This window comes from Rattus norvegicus, chromosome 14, assembly GCF_021556685.1.
Source record: "Rattus norvegicus strain SHRSP/BbbUtx chromosome 14, alternate assembly SHRSP_T2T, whole genome shotgun sequence".
Classification (NCBI taxonomy): Eukaryota; Metazoa; Chordata; class Mammalia; order Rodentia; family Muridae; genus Rattus; species Rattus norvegicus.
In genome coordinates this window covers 76,550,696-76,565,948 of record NC_141547.1, presented here as the reverse complement: position 1 = coordinate 76,565,948, position 15,253 = coordinate 76,550,696, and the positions used below count along the sequence as shown (strand labels likewise).

The 15,253-nt window shown below is 43.0% G+C and overlaps 1 protein-coding gene, 1 long non-coding RNA gene and 1 other non-coding gene across 4 annotated transcripts in view; 1 reads left to right on the top strand and 2 right to left on the bottom strand.

Annotated features, from left to right (window-relative positions):
- LOC120096632 (uncharacterized) overlaps positions 1-15,253 on the top strand; it is a 59,935-nt gene that overhangs the window by 5,583 nt on the left and 39,099 nt on the right. The window lies entirely within an intron of this gene.
- LOC120096758 (U6 spliceosomal RNA) lies at positions 10,428-10,532 on the bottom strand. The gene has a single exon (XR_015637823.1). It is a non-coding gene; the product is annotated as a U6 spliceosomal RNA (small nuclear RNA).
- The window catches only part of Clnk (cytokine-dependent hematopoietic cell linker), a 181,587-nt gene continuing 179,801 nt past the window's right edge, over positions 13,468-15,253 (bottom strand). The window contains exon 21 of the transcript XR_015637096.1: positions 13,468-14,053. The gene's annotated coding sequence lies outside the window, so the exon portion shown is untranslated. The remainder of the gene's footprint in view (positions 14,054-15,253) is intronic.

Genomic DNA, 15,253 nt, shown 5'->3' with positions numbered 1-15,253 from the left:
CGAAGCAGCCAGTGGTTGATGTGTGGCCAGCTGTTGCCTTAACTGAGTATCGACTCAAAACCTTTCAAATCACAAAGTACAAATGCCTTCTCACCTTCAATTGGCCACTGCCAGTCACGTGACCACGCAGTCTGTAAGGGGTGAAGTATATGTTGAGCATTCCCACAGTGTCTCTCCGTGATTACTGTGAGACATTGCACAAACCGGTGCAAAACTCAAGGAAGCTGAGTGTTCACAGATACGTAACCTGGAGGTTTTGTGGGCTCCCTTCTTTCTTGGCTGTAGTCTAATTCTTCTACCCTGTGACTGCAGAATGTATGTGTTGGTGAACAGGTCCTTCGGTGCTTCCCTGTTTTCTCTGAACAGTATATGCACAGTGCTAGATATTCTTGGATAGTAGGAGATCTAAGGCCAAAATCACATTTATTTTGCTCAACTTTCCTATACCAAACTCCTAGTACAATGGCTGGGGTGTTATGAATCTTTTGTGGACTGTCCTGCAAGTATACTTCATGGCACTAGAATTTATCTTTTTCATTTATTGGAAGCCCCCTAGGTAACTGTTGCTGTGATAAAACACCAAGACCAAAGTAACTTGGGAGGAAAGGACTTATTTGGCTTACACTTCCACACTGTTCATCACTGAAGGAAGTCAGGACAGGAACTCAAACAGGGCAGGAACCTGGAGGCAGGATCCAATGCAGAGGCCGTGGAGGGGTGCTGCTTACTGGCTTGTTTCTGCTCAGCTTGCTTTCTTATCGAACCCAGGACCACCAGTCCAGGGGTGGAACTCTAGCTCCTGTCAAGTTGACATATGGAGTAGCCAACACAAACTATTTGGGCCATTCATTTATTTAACAGAGCCCAGCAGGGTGGGTGCACTGTCTCTTCAGTAGTAGGCTAGTGAAAGCTCTGGAGGAGAAACTAAGATTGAAGACCTTGGTGGTCTGGGGCTCTCACTTCCGGTTCCTAAGCTGAGAACGTTAACTTCTTGTGCAAAGCAGTTCCTAGGGATATAAGGTTCAGATAACTTCAGATAAGGGGAAGTCAGAGGCTAGAGATGTAGTAGAGGAGAAGAAAACCTCCGCAGGGAACGGAGAGATGTTCTGTGGTAAGTTCCCGTGTTTGGTGGTCCCAGACTTTTTAGCATAAACTTCATTTAAGAGTTTATCAGTTTTGTTCTGATAAAACTTAATGTCTGTGATTGTGTTGGGAGCTACCAAGTGTCAGTGACTGCACTCTTCTTCTTCCCTAATGGAACCCCATAGCTAGCTAATTTTGAAAACCCTTTGTATGAGAACAGGTGGCCAAAGGTGGGAAGTACCAAGGCAAGGAGATTCACTACTGTTTTCTAGGGACTTAGAGACTGGAGTGTTAACAGTGAGGCAGAAGGAGATGCTTCATATGCTAATATACACTAAAGCCCACCCAAGGCATCCTCCACCCTTCTAAAGACAATTAACTGTTTATCAGCTAGTTAAAAAACTGCCAGGGGCTCACAGAGGCTCACAGAGACTTAGCTGACAATCTGGGAGTCTGTATAAGTCTGATCTAGGTCCTTTGCATAGATGTTATGATCATGTAGCCTGGTGTTCTTTCGGGACCCCTAGCAGTGGGAGTGGGGGGGGGGCTGTCTCTGATTCTTTTACCTGCTTTTGGGACCCTTTTCCTCCTACGAGGTTGCCTTGTCCAGCCTTGATGATGAGGGCAAGGGCCTAGTCTTATTGCAACTTCTTATGCCATGTTTGGTTGATATCCCTTGGAGGCCTGATCTTTTCTGAAGGGAAATGGAAAAGGAGTGGTTCTGGGGGAGAGGGAAGGTAGGTAGGTAGAGAGACTGGGAGGAGAGGAGGGAAGGGAAACTGTAATATAAGGGATATAATATAAAAAGAAACATAAAAAGAAACAAACAGCTCTGGGTGTCACAAACTGCTGTACTGTTTCAAGGACTTTGTTTAAAGAGTTCGTAACGTGCCTGGTGGGCGGGCAACAGGTAATGATGCTCACAAACAAGATGTCTGTAGTCACATCAAGCTGCATTCTCACCTTGGGTGTAAGGGTACCAGCACCCTTTGGAATACTACAAATTATCAACAGTTTGCCCATCAGCCCAGTAAACAATCAGTTTCAGGGAACACTGGAAACAATCTGCTGGGCCTTCCTCCAGATCTGTATCTCTTTATTCCTGAAGCCTGCTCCAGTCTCATGCTTAGCACACAGCTTCTCAGAACAAGAGACTAAATGCCTGTCTTGCTTGACACAAGGCATGATTACGTCACTCAGGTCTCATGAGCGGTAGTGAAGAGAGAGGGTCCTGCATGGGATGGATACCCATTGTTTTGTTCCTTTCTCCATTTTGTTGCCTTGGATGAAAGGATGCAGAGGTAGGTGACAGCTGGATCTGGAACAGCCACCATAGACTGTGATGTGCCGTCTCAGTTGGTGAGGATGGCAGAGCTACAGGGTAGAAGGTGCTGGAGGCCTTCTGCTAATCACGGAGTTACTGTGATGTAGGTTAACTGTCGCTTATGCACTAGGGACATAAACTGCTATTTGGTGTAAAGTTGTGAACAAGGGACTCCATATGTTCAGTTTGCATAAACCTCTGAAATGTGTATACCTATTCATGACTGGAGATATATTTTCATCATGGATTGAATTATTTTTTCCTCATTAAGGTTGTCTGCACTAATCGAGAGGTCTTGGACAATTTCAGGAGACGTAACTGCTACCAAGACATTGCTGCTGTGTTTGCACAGGAAAGGGTTGGGAATGCAAACCTGTCATGTCAGGATCCTGGGGTGTGAAGGTTTGTGTAAGCTCAATCCAGGGAGTAGCACTATTAGAGGGTGTGGCCTTGTTGGAGGAGATGTGGCCTTGTTGGAGTAGGTGTGTCACTGGGCGTGGGCTTTAAGACCCTCATCCTAGCTGCTTGGAAGCTAGTATTCTGCCAGCAGTCTTCAGATGAAGATGTAGAACTCTCAGCTCCTCCTGCACCATTCCTGCCTGGATGCTGCCATGTTCCTGCCTTGATGATAATGGACTGAACCTCTAAACCTGTAAGCCAGCCCCAATTAAATGAGAGTTGCCTTGGTCATGGTGTCTGTTCACAGCAGTAAAACCCTAACCAAGACAAGGAGGCCTACCAGAATCCAGATGCTGTGGACACCACTAAATTCTAGCTTTATAGTGTCTTTGCTGTTGGGCTTAGAATGAAGCACCCTGTCTAGATTTTACAAATTCCCTAACATCATTGCTGGTTTGCACAACTGTAGTATCAGCTAAGACAGTGCCACTAACAAAACACAGAAAACAGCAAATCCAGTTGTTTAATGAATGAGCCTATCTGTTAGGAGCCTGTTGACAGGGGAACCCGGCAGTGACTAGCTAGAGATATGAGGCCACCACTCCGTTCCAGGTTGGTTTGTCCTTGTGATCTATTATCTTTGGTGTAGCAGTACTGTCCTCAGGCCTGTGGCAGCAGCCCTGCCTTCTCATCCAGCTAAAGAGTAGAGCTCTATTCTTCCCTTGTATGAATAGCTCTTGGTAGGGAGGGAGATTTGCTAGACACCTTCTAAGTGCTTCTCCTCCTAGGTCACCAAACAGCATGGCGTGCTTGGTCTTCAGTTAGGAGCAGAGCTGGTATCATGTGCTAGAGCCTGGTGTATCCCATCATGCTCCATATACTGTCCTCAAGCTTCTCGGCTTCCTAATTAGAAACATTATGACCAACCATCTCATGTCCCTACCCCTGTGGCTTCTCTGCCTTGATGGACTATACTCCTTGAACCACAAGCACAAACCTTTCTCCTGGAAGTTGCTTTTTGCCACATACGTGGTCCCTGTGATGAGCAAAGTAACCAAAACATCGCTGTATTCTTCCGACTTCAGTAACTACAATTTTAATTTGATACAGCTTGATATGGAATAACTTTTCAGAGGTAGAAATGGTAAAAGGATACATATATTTTAATTTTGGTAGATTCATCAGATTAATTTCCATATAGTTACAGTAATTCTAATGTCTACTGTTAGGACAAACTTACACAACCTACCTAACCTCACCCAACCCCCACTCCCCAACCCATCCCTTGAACTTCTTAATACTTGTTGGGTGAACACCAGGAGAGCCATTGCTACTGTAACCCGCATGTCTTTGATCACCCTGAATCTGGCTTTGCTGCTTTTGTCCAGGAACAGCAAACTGGTGTCTTTTACCCTTAGATTAGCTTTTATCCAGACTTGTGTCACTGTGGTTCTTTATAGAAGCTCTTAGGGTTTCCATTGCTATGAACAGACAACCATTATAACCAAGGCAACTATTATAAAGGACAACATTTAATTGGGGCTGGCTTACAGTTTCAGAGGTTCAGTCCATTATCATCATGGCAGAAAGCATGGCATCATGCAGGAAGACTCGGTGCTGGAGGAGCCAAGAGTTCTACATCTTGATCCTAAGGCAGCCAAGAGAGTGTTTTTGGCAGGCAGTCTAGAGGAGGGCCAGACTTGGGCATATATATGAGACCTCAAAGCCCTGACTCCGCAGGGACACACTTCCTCTAACAACGCTATACCACCTCCAATAAGGCCATGCCTCATGGACCAAGCATATTCAAACCACCACATTGTGTGTGTGTGTGTGTGTGTGTGTGTGTGTGTGTGTGTGTGTGTGTGTAAGAGAGAGAGAGAGAGAGAGAGAGAGAGAGAGAGAGAGAGAGAGAGGGAGGGAGGGAGAGAGAGAGAGAGAGAGAGAGAGAGAGAGAGAGAGAGAGAGAGAGACATGGACCACTTATCTCACATTTATGCTTCACATGTTCCCTACAATGTGCTCTTTGTGTTCTGACTATGCCTGTTGTCTCTTATGTTGAATTTCAAACATTCACTTTTTGAGTGTCCTGTCTTGCTTGAAATGTCTCCTGCAGCACCCACACCACTGACACAAATGCCAGAGGCAGGATAGAGATATGGTTAAGAGCACTGACTACTCTTCCAGAGGTCCTGAGTTCAAATCCCAAGTAACCACATGGTGGCTCACAACCATCTGTAATGAGATTTGATACCCTCTTCTGATGTGTCTGAAGACTACAGTGTACTTATATATGATAAATAACTCTTCAACAAACAAACAAAAAAATGTCACAGGCATTTCCAGGAAAGGAATATTTTCTCAGGCTTCTTCACCTGCCATCCAACTCCCCTCCCCCTTATTCTTCCCTGGTTTTGGGGATCTAACCTAGGATCTTAGTGCTCTATCATTCAGCCATACCTCTGTTTCCTATTGCTATATATTTTAAGTAATCATATATGTATTATGTGTATACATATATACAGTAAGCATTATCTATGTATATATTTGATTACCTATGTATATATGTTGCTACAAAGCTATTTTATATAGATGAAAGGAAAGCTGTCTTCTCTTCCCCATCTTTGATAGTCAGTCATTCCAGACATGTTTATTTAAATTAACCCTTCCCTCCCTCTGACATGCAGTACTCAGAACTCTTTCTCACTCTTCAGTTTCCTGCTTGTGGATTTTCTACTACTTTTTAGTTATAGTGGCTTTGCTTTTTTTTTTTCTTTTAAACTTGTTCTAAGACAGGCAGAATAGCATGTCTTTAATCCCAGGAAGCAGAAGCAAGTGGATCTCTATGATTTCCAGGCCAGCCTGATTTACAGAGTGAGTTTCAGGACAGCCAGAGCTACAGAGTGAGACCCTGTTTTAAAAAAGAAAGTTCTAAGACAGCATTGGCTTGTTCCCCATTTGCCAATGGCCTCTTCTATACCACCATTTTTCTTGGAGACCCTGGACATTTATTCTCTATAGAAAACATGTTTTTAACCTCTCAAGACGGGGGCTAAGGGGCCGCTGATTTGATTTGGTATCTTCTTTAATTATTGCTGGGTCTCTTTATCAGCCAGTTTTAATTCTCAGCAAGGTGGGAACGCAGCAGCAAGGACACTGCTGAAGATGGGCAGTTTGTCCTAGTGCATGGGGCAAGTGTCAGGCTGAGGGGGCTGCAGGACAGCAGAGAATCCATTTGTCTCTAAACTATAAAGTATGACATGTCCAGCTCCAGTCCTTTCGTCTCTAAGCAACCCTGTGCCTACGTGTCAACGCTACCTGCAGACTCTCCCTTCTAAGTATTCATTCTTTGCAGTGTTTTTGGTGCTGCCCTGGTTGGAAGCAGGTAGCCATTTCTCCCCTTTGCTGCTGAGCCCTAGCCTGAGATGGCTTACCTGCTACTTTATTCAAGGTCTCCTAAATGACTTCTCCTGAGAGTCATCTCTGAAAGGCTCAAGTCTGCTTGTGTCTGCATCCCTTCAGGAGTCTCCGACCCTACTAAAATCAAATTCAGAGTTTTCACAGTGACTGCAAATTTCCACATGACCTGGTTCATGTCACCTTTCTGATCTTTCTTTTACTCTCCTGTCTCCTATCCATTCATTTAATATTTATGTAGTGCCTACTATGTGCCAAGGACCCACTGAGACACGTGGACTACTCTAGAATCAATCATGATTATCCTCAGACTTGTGTTCTGTATAGGAAAGCCACAGAATATACAATAGACAAATCATTAGTAGTGTTGGAAGTTGTGGACCACTACCTCTTGGCTGTGTGGGATTCAGGGACATCTCATACACTAGACTTCAGTACTGAAACTGGAAAGAGTCTGAGGCAAGCTGGGATAAGTAAGTCACCCTAGAAAAGGTGTGTCACTGAGAACGAAAAAGGAGAGAAGAGAAAGGGGCAGTAAGACTATATGCAGATGAGGCTGAGGATTTAGCTCAGTGGTAGAGCATTTGCCTAGCAAGTACAAGGCCCTGGGTTGGGTTCGGTCCTCAGCTCTGAAAAAAAAAACAAAAACAAAACAACAACAACAAAAAAACCCCAAAGAATGTATGCAGATGTGTGTATGTGCATGTGGGGGTATGTGTGCATGTATGTGTGTGTATGTGAGAGAGGAGGAGATGTAGAACATCTGGACAGGTGAGAGAAGGCTCACGTCCTGTTCTCTAGGTTGGTGTGTGAGTTTGTTCGGCATGCATCTGCCTCAGGTTATTACATCCTTCACTTAGCTCTTCTCTGACTGAACTGCTCTTGGTCCTAGAACTAACGTGTCTGCTCTGTCTTCAGGTCTCTAGATGTGTCTCTGCTATGGCTGAGTGTGGGATTTAATACTCATTGTCATGTATTAAGAAGTTAGACATAGGGGTTGGGGATTTAGCTCAGTGGTAGAGCGCTTGCCTAGGAAGCGCAAGGCCCTGGGTTCGGTCCCCAGCTCCAAAAAAAAAGAACCAAAAAAAAAAAAAAAAAAAAAAAAGAAGTTAGACATAACAACAATGCCAACCAACCAGAGCTTCCAGGGACTAAGCCACTACCCAAAGACTATACATGGACTGACCCTGGACTCTGACCCCATAGGTAGCAATGAATAGCCTAGTAAGAGCACCAGTGGAAGGGGAAGCCCTTGGTCCTGCCAAGACTGAACCCCCAGTGAATGTGATTGTTGGGGGGAGGGTGGTAATGGGGGGAGAATGGGGAGGTTGGGGAGGGGAACACCCTTATAGAAGGCGAGGGGGAGGAGTTAGGGGGATGTTGGCCTGGAAACCAGGAAAAGGAATAACAATTGAAATGTAAATAAGGAATACCCTAGTTAATGAAGATGGAGGGGAAAAAAAGAAGTTAGATATATACCTATGGTGTTTAAAAGTGGCAGTGCTGGGAGGCATTTCAAGTTAGACAAGGTCATTAGGGTGCTGTGATGGCCATTTTTGGTTATCAAGTCTACTTCTGGAATTAACTAAAACCCAAGCAGCTAGGTACACCTCAGAGGATTTTTATTTTTGTTTTTAAATAAAATCATTTGAAGTGGGTAGACCCACTTTTCATCTGAATCTTTAGAGTTGCAAGATGTACCTTCAATCTGGGAGCCTGTGGAAGGGATGGATGTGCTTGTTCCTTGCTCATTCTTGTTCTCTCAGGCACTGGGGCAACTTCCTCAGGATTCCGGTGTGTAATCAAGACCAGCTGAGCTGTCAGCCTGAAAACCTACTGGATTCTTGGAACTCCCTTTAGTAGACAGCCATCCTTGGACTAGTTGGACAGCAACCTATAAGTCATTCTAATAAATCCCCTTTAGAGACGTACAGTAATCCTTTCTGTTTTGCCAGTCTGGAGCAGCAGTTCTGAATCTGTGCGCCACAACCCTTTTGGGAGGTCAAACAATCTTTTCACAGGGCTGTTTCCTAGATATTCAACATATCAGATATCTACACCATGATTCATAACAGTAGCAAAATTACAGTTGTGAAGTAGCAACAAAATAATTTTATGATTGGGGTCATTAGGAAGGTTGAGAACCGTTGCTCTAGAGGACCCTAACTAATATAGGCATGTCACCATGACTGCATCCTGGTGGCAACCTAAGAGGGAAATCCAAACGTGAGCCCTCAGGATTCCCGTTTTTGTAGCCTGACTTGTCACACACCCTGCTTTTCTGCTTTCTGTTCAGAGCTCTCCCATTGTCTTCATTTTTGTAGCCAAAGGTTTGTCAATTTTGTTATTAGAAACAATTTGGTTTTACTAATTTTCCTGTTGTTTTCATGGTTTGTGTTCCTGAGTAAGTCTTCTGCTCTCTGGTTAGGTTTGTCCTCTTACTGTGAGTGGCTCAGCTGTTGATTTTCTTTCGAATGCTAACCTTTCTTTCTGTTTCTGTATCCTTCCCTCTCCATGCACCCTACAACTTGAGCCCGGCCATCTTTGTTTTCATCTGCTCTCAGCTTAGTTTCCCAATTCTCTTTGATTCACTTCTTCTTTGATCCATAGCTGAGCCATTGAGCCAACCCTGAGTCTAGGGGACTGAGGAAAACTCGGGCTATGTACGCTGTGACGTTCTTTTCAGTCACGAGGAGAGACACATCATTTACAGGAAAATTGATGCAACTGGGGACAACCGCAGTAGCAAACTAAGCCAGCCTCAGAACGGAAAAAGCCAGTAACTTCCCTGCGGTTTGCTGACCCTAGATCTTAAATGGTAACATAAAATCACCTATTTTTATGTTAATGAAAGTAGAAAAGAAGCTGTCCAGAATGGGGTGGGGAGGTGGGGGCGGGGAAGTAGGGGTAGTGCTACCTGGAGGTAGAAGGGAGAAGGGCGGAGCAGGGTTGGGGTGGTATGTGCTCTGTACACAATACCTGTAAGCAAATAAAAATAATAATTTGAAAACAATCTAAACTTACTTAGAAGGGCAAGTTGCTTAATTGTCATGTGTGGATTCCTTGTTTTTCTTTTACTATTAATTTCTAGACCCATTCCGTTGCAGCCAGAGAGGAAATTCCATATGATTTTGTCTTTGTTGGAACTTGCTTTGTGGCCTCGTGTATGACCTAGCCTAGAGTGCACTTCACATGTGCTTGAGGGAAGAGCACATGCTTTGTGGCTGTTGGATGGCATGTTCTTACGTGCCTGGTGGAAGCTCTCAGGTTTGGAGTTCAAGCAGGGGGTGGGGGACACTGAGGTTGTCATTTTGGGTAAGAGATTATTAGAAGAGTTATTGATACAATAGATAGATGGGCAGAGCTCAGGGCCCATGAGGCTGTGTGTGTGTCTGTGTGCTTGTGTGGTGTGTGTGTGTGTGTGTGTGTGTGTGTGTGTGTGTGTGTGTTTGGAGGGAGGGGGTCCTTCTTAGAGGTCTTTGGGGAAGGGTTTACACCAGGTGGTTGATGGGTAATCCAGGCTGTCTCTAACTCCTGGAGACAATGGTAATGGAGGGGCTCTGATTTATTTGTTCGTCTAGTTATGATTGTTATTATACTAGTCTCATTAGAAGATGCACACCCGTCTCCCTTTTCTTCTTGGTATTGTTTGTTTTAAATCAATAGGGTCTATCTTGGTCCAGAGTACAGCTTTTGTGGCAAAGCCCCCATCCCCCTTAAATGTCTACATTTCTTCTGCTATTTGTTCTGACTGTGAAATTACTGTCTTCCACTTCTTTAGTTCAACTGTGTTTCTGAAACTCCTGTCTCACGTCATCAGCATCTACGGAGTCTGCTGTGCTGTGTCTTCTGTTCTGTTGGTAGTTTCTAGATTTGTTTGCTTAGTTATTTGGAAAGGAATCCCAGGCATTTAGGGTAATAAGACTCCTTTGGCCTCATTATTTTAAAATGTATTTAATTCTGCTCATTATTAAATCTTTTCCTTTGAGCTTAATTCATTCTTTCTTCATAGTTTGTGGTAAGAAGCATGACACTTAATGGTTGGGTGCTTTTTGCTAGTGTGTGCAGTCAAAGCTATAAAGCTATATATTTCTTCCTCCCTCCCTCTCCCTCTCCCTCTTTCTTTCTTTCTTTCTTTCTTTCTTTCTTTCTTTCTTTCTTTCTTTCTTTCTTTCTTTCTTCCTCCTCCTCCCCCCTTCTTCTTTTTAATATGGTGTGCCTCACACATTTGCAAGTCATCCTTGTACAAAGGCCGTGCTAATCATCTGTGTCTCATTCCGGTTCTGGACTTTGTCCTCCCAAAGTGAACACAGCTACAAATTCTTGTATCTTTCTGTTAAGGGGTGGTTACATCCCTTAAATTTTGGAGTGTAACATTTGCTACACTGTGACATATTTTAATGTTCCTTTATATTTTTCTTAACTGTGAGTAAAAAAGATATATACTGCTTTATAAAATAAAGTTGAAGAATTTTATAGATACATTGTTAGTGGCTTCTAATTTAAGTCCTCCACAACTCAAACCAGAGAAAATAATTTGTTTTTGTTTGTTTTGTTTTTTGAAGTATTTTTAAATATACCGAGATTGCTTTAGGACCCAGGAGATGATCCTTCTTGGTGACAGGTCTGTGTGGGCCAGGACAGTATCTGTATTGGGCATCTGTTTCATGAACGAGTTGGTAAATGCCAGTTAGACCTCACTGGAAGATAGAGACTGTCACAGTTCCTCTAAGCTTACTCACTTTCGCCGTCTCACCTAATTGTCTTGTGTGTTACCATTTCCTTATGATTGTGTCTATTTTTTCTTTTCCATGTTGTCTGTTTTGCATTCTAAATGTCTGCTGATTTGAGCAGCATCCTGACTCTCCCTGAACCGTCTTGCCTTTCCAGGGATATTCAGTATACTTCTCTGTATCCTCTTCCCTACCATCCTGGGCCTCTCTCTTATGCTTCTCCCCCCACCCCCACCCCCTTCCCCGTTTTGCAGCTTTTCTTTCACAGTGGAAGCTCTTTCCCCTGTGTGTGGCCCTTCATATTTAAAGAACCAGGCTTCAGAAGGTAGACTGAAGCCAGTCTGCATGCCTGGGATTTCCCTGTAGCCCAGTGAGAGGGATCTGGTTCTGCTACTACTGACGAGCTGTGTCAGGACTTATAACAGAATTTTGTTTTTGTTGTTTGTTTTTTTGTTTGCTTTTAACTACAGGTTGGGGCCCCAGACATTGGGAAGAAGGAGAACTTTTACTAAGCCCCCACTGTCCAGCACGGCACTCACCCCACAGTTGCAGCTGAACCTTACAGGTCTAATTTGATGTGTTCCCTGAAGGTCTTTCTCTCCGTGGCTACCACAGCTCAGTTGGCCAAGTTAAGCTCTAACCCTGGCTGAAGAAGTGTTGGTTTTTATAGGTTCTTAGGATTGCATATAAAATCTGTCTACCCTTACCCGTTTACCTTCATTTAATGGCAAGTCATTATGTCAAACTCTCCAGTTTTTCCCGACTTTTGTTTTGGAAGTCAGCTTGGGTTTTCCTTGCATTTGCTTCTGCTAGGCCAGTGGTTCTCAACCTGTGGGTCATGACCCCTTTGTGGAGGGGGTTGCTAATGACTCTTCCACAGGGATCACAATCAGATATCCTGCATATTAGATATTTACATTGAATCATAGCAGTAGAAAAATTATAGTCATGAAAGTAATGAAATAATTTTATGATTGGGAGTGACAACAGCATGAGGAGCTATATTCAATGGGGCAGCATTAGGTGGGCTAGGCTAACAATAATGACTCTGTCTGTCCAGTTCGGATAGCCCCACCCTCAGCAAGGCTGCATGGCCTAACTTTCAGGCCTGGAGTTTTCTTCTTTGAGTTGTTTATGCCCTTTGTATACAAATGTCATGTTGTTTAATTGCCTTTTGGCTTTGCCTGACTTTTGCAAACATTTGCAATTTTGATGTAATGAATCTATCAATCTTTCCCTTTATGATTTATGTTTTCATCTTGCTTAAGAGCACCTTCTCTATCCCAGAGTCATAAAAATTATTAGATGAGAACACAGGACTCAATTCTGACTTTCCTTGCAGCTATTTGATTTATACAGAACATATTTTGTTATGACTTGAAGGAGAGACATAATTACTGTTTTTTTTCCCCCCTTCAGGTCAGAGAGCCAGTTTCCCTAGAACTATTTAATGACTACCTGCTCCTTCTCTGAGGATGCTGCCTCTGGTGGCTTCATCTAACCCTCCCAACATGTGGTCATTGTTTGACCCCCTAAAGCCTAGATCTTAGGATACAAGGTCACCACATGGACTAAGCACTTTCCCTATTCTAGGAGTTCCCTTCAAGACTCTTCAAGTTCAAGTCTGAACATCTCTGCAGAATTTTCCCTGGCTACACCTCCCAATGAGTCTACTCCCTCCAACCAGTGTAGGGACAGACAAAGAAGGGACTTACAAATCTATTATTCTCTCTTCCATGAATTTGTTAGCTTGCATATTCCTTTTTAAAAGATTGCTTTGTAGAAGTATAGGTGATATGGGGGAGGGGTGCAAACAAACATCACACATTTAATGTGTACATCTGAGTCTACTTGGAGACATGGATACATTCCTGAAACCATCACCACAATCAAGGTAAAAAACAGATCAGTGCCTCCCAAACTCCCCCCTCCCACAACCCTCCCGCCTTTCATGGTAAGAATATTTTATATGAGGCCCATTCTTAATCTGACTTTAGATGTGCAATACATTCCTGTTGACCACAGGTCCCGTGTTGTAAAATACATCTCTATGGTTAATCATCTACTACAGTGAGAGTTTCATTTTGCACTGATGTGTAAACTATGCACCCATTTCATCCCACGTTGTCGCCTATAGCCAAGCTTCTGTATTATGGCTGTACAATACTTCCCTGTGAGCATTCGTGATACATGTTTTTATCCAGCGATGAAGGATTCATCTGATCCTTTAAATCTTGGCTGTTGCAAATAATTGTACAACAAACACACACGTGCAGACAGTTCTTCAAGGTCCTCCTGTCAGTACTTCTGGCTGGGCCCTTAGGCTTGGCCTGTCGAGTCACGGGTATGTCTTCTTTTAGTTTTAGAGGAGGCTCTAGTGTTGTCTATACTGATTGGCCCCTTTGATACTATTAGCTGTTCAAGTTCCCAACAAACCCATCCTCTTTGCTAACCCTTGTGCCTTTTTTTTAAAAATTTTTTTTGTTTTTGTTTTTGTTTTTTGTTTTTTTTGGATAATTGGACAACGATTTGCCTGCCTCTGAGCTGTGACTGACGTGGCTTATATCTCTGTCATCTTTATTCCTAGAATCTAGGATACTACTCACATGCCAGTAACTGTGCCAGAAACATTTCTTACCTTTGCCCTGAGTATGGTTTTTCGAGATGCTTTAGGGGCAATAACTCATGAAACAAAGAAAAATAAACTATGCTTTGAGTTCCAGTCTTCACCGCTCAGTTACAGGTGCCGTGAGAACCACGAGTTACATATATGCTTTCATTTAGGTCAGCAATCTGTAAGCTCCAGATATTCAAAGACAGAAGTGCTCGGCTGGGACATATTCCGAGGCTTAAGCAATGGTGTGTGATCACAATGTGAGTCATACATAGTATAGGTCAGCAATAGTGTGTGATCACAATGTGAGTCATACATAGTATAGGTAAGCAATAGTGTGTGATCACAATGTGAGTCATACATAGTATAGGTCAGCAATAGTGTGTGATCACAATGTGAGTCATACATAGTATAGGTAAGCAATAGTGTGTGATCACAATGTGAGTCATACATAGTATAGGTAAGCAATAGTGTGTGATCACACTGTGAGTCACACATAGTATAGGTCAGCAATAGTGTGTGATCACAATGTGAGTCACACATAGTATAGGTCAGCAATAGTGTGTGATCACAATGTGAGTCATACATAGTATAGGTAAGCAATAGTGTGTGATCACAATGTGAGTCACACATAGTATAGGTCAGCAATAGGTGTGATCACAATGTGAGTCATACATAGTATAGGTCAGCAATAGTGTGTGATCACAATGTGAGTCATACATAGTATAGGTAAGCAATAGTGTGTGATCACAATGTGAGTCACACATAGTATAGGTCAGCAATAGTGTGTGATCACAATGTGAGTCACACATAGTATAGGTAAGCAATAGGTGTGATCACAATGTGAGTCACACATAGTATAGGTCAGCAATAGTGTGTGATCACAATGTGAGTCACACATAGTATAGGTCAGCAATAGGTGTGATCACAATGTGAGTCATACATAGTATAGGTCAGCAATAGTGTGTGATCACAATGTGAGTCACACATAGTATAGGTAAGCAATAGGTGTGATCACAATGTGAGTCATACATAGTATAGGTAAGCAATAGTGTGTGATCACAATGTGAGTCATACATAGTATAGGTAAGCAATAGTGTGTGATCACAATGTGAGTCATACATAGTATAGGTAAGCAATAGGTGTGATCACACTGTGAGTCACACATAGTATAGGTAAGCAATAGTGTGTGATCACAATGTGAGTCATACATAGTATAGGTCAGCAATAGTGTGTGATCACAATGTGAGTCACACATAGTATAGGTAAGCAATAGTGTGTGATCACAATGTGAGTCACACATAGTATAGGTCAGCAATAGTGTGTGATCACAATGTGAGTCACACATAGTATAGGTAAGCAATAGTGTGTGATCACAATGTGAGTCACACATAGTATAGGTCAGCAATAGTGTGTGATCACAATGTGAGTCATACATAGTATAGGTCAACAATAGTGTGTGATCACAATGTGAGTCACACATAGTATAGGTAAGCAATAGGTGTGATCACAATGTGAGTCACACATAGTATAGGTCAGCAATAGGTGTGATCACAATGTGAGTCACACATAGTATAGGTAAGCAATAGTGTGTGATCACAATGTGAGTCATACATAGTATAGGTCAGCAATGGTGTGTGATCACAATGTGAGTCACACATAGTATAGGTCAGTAATAGTGTG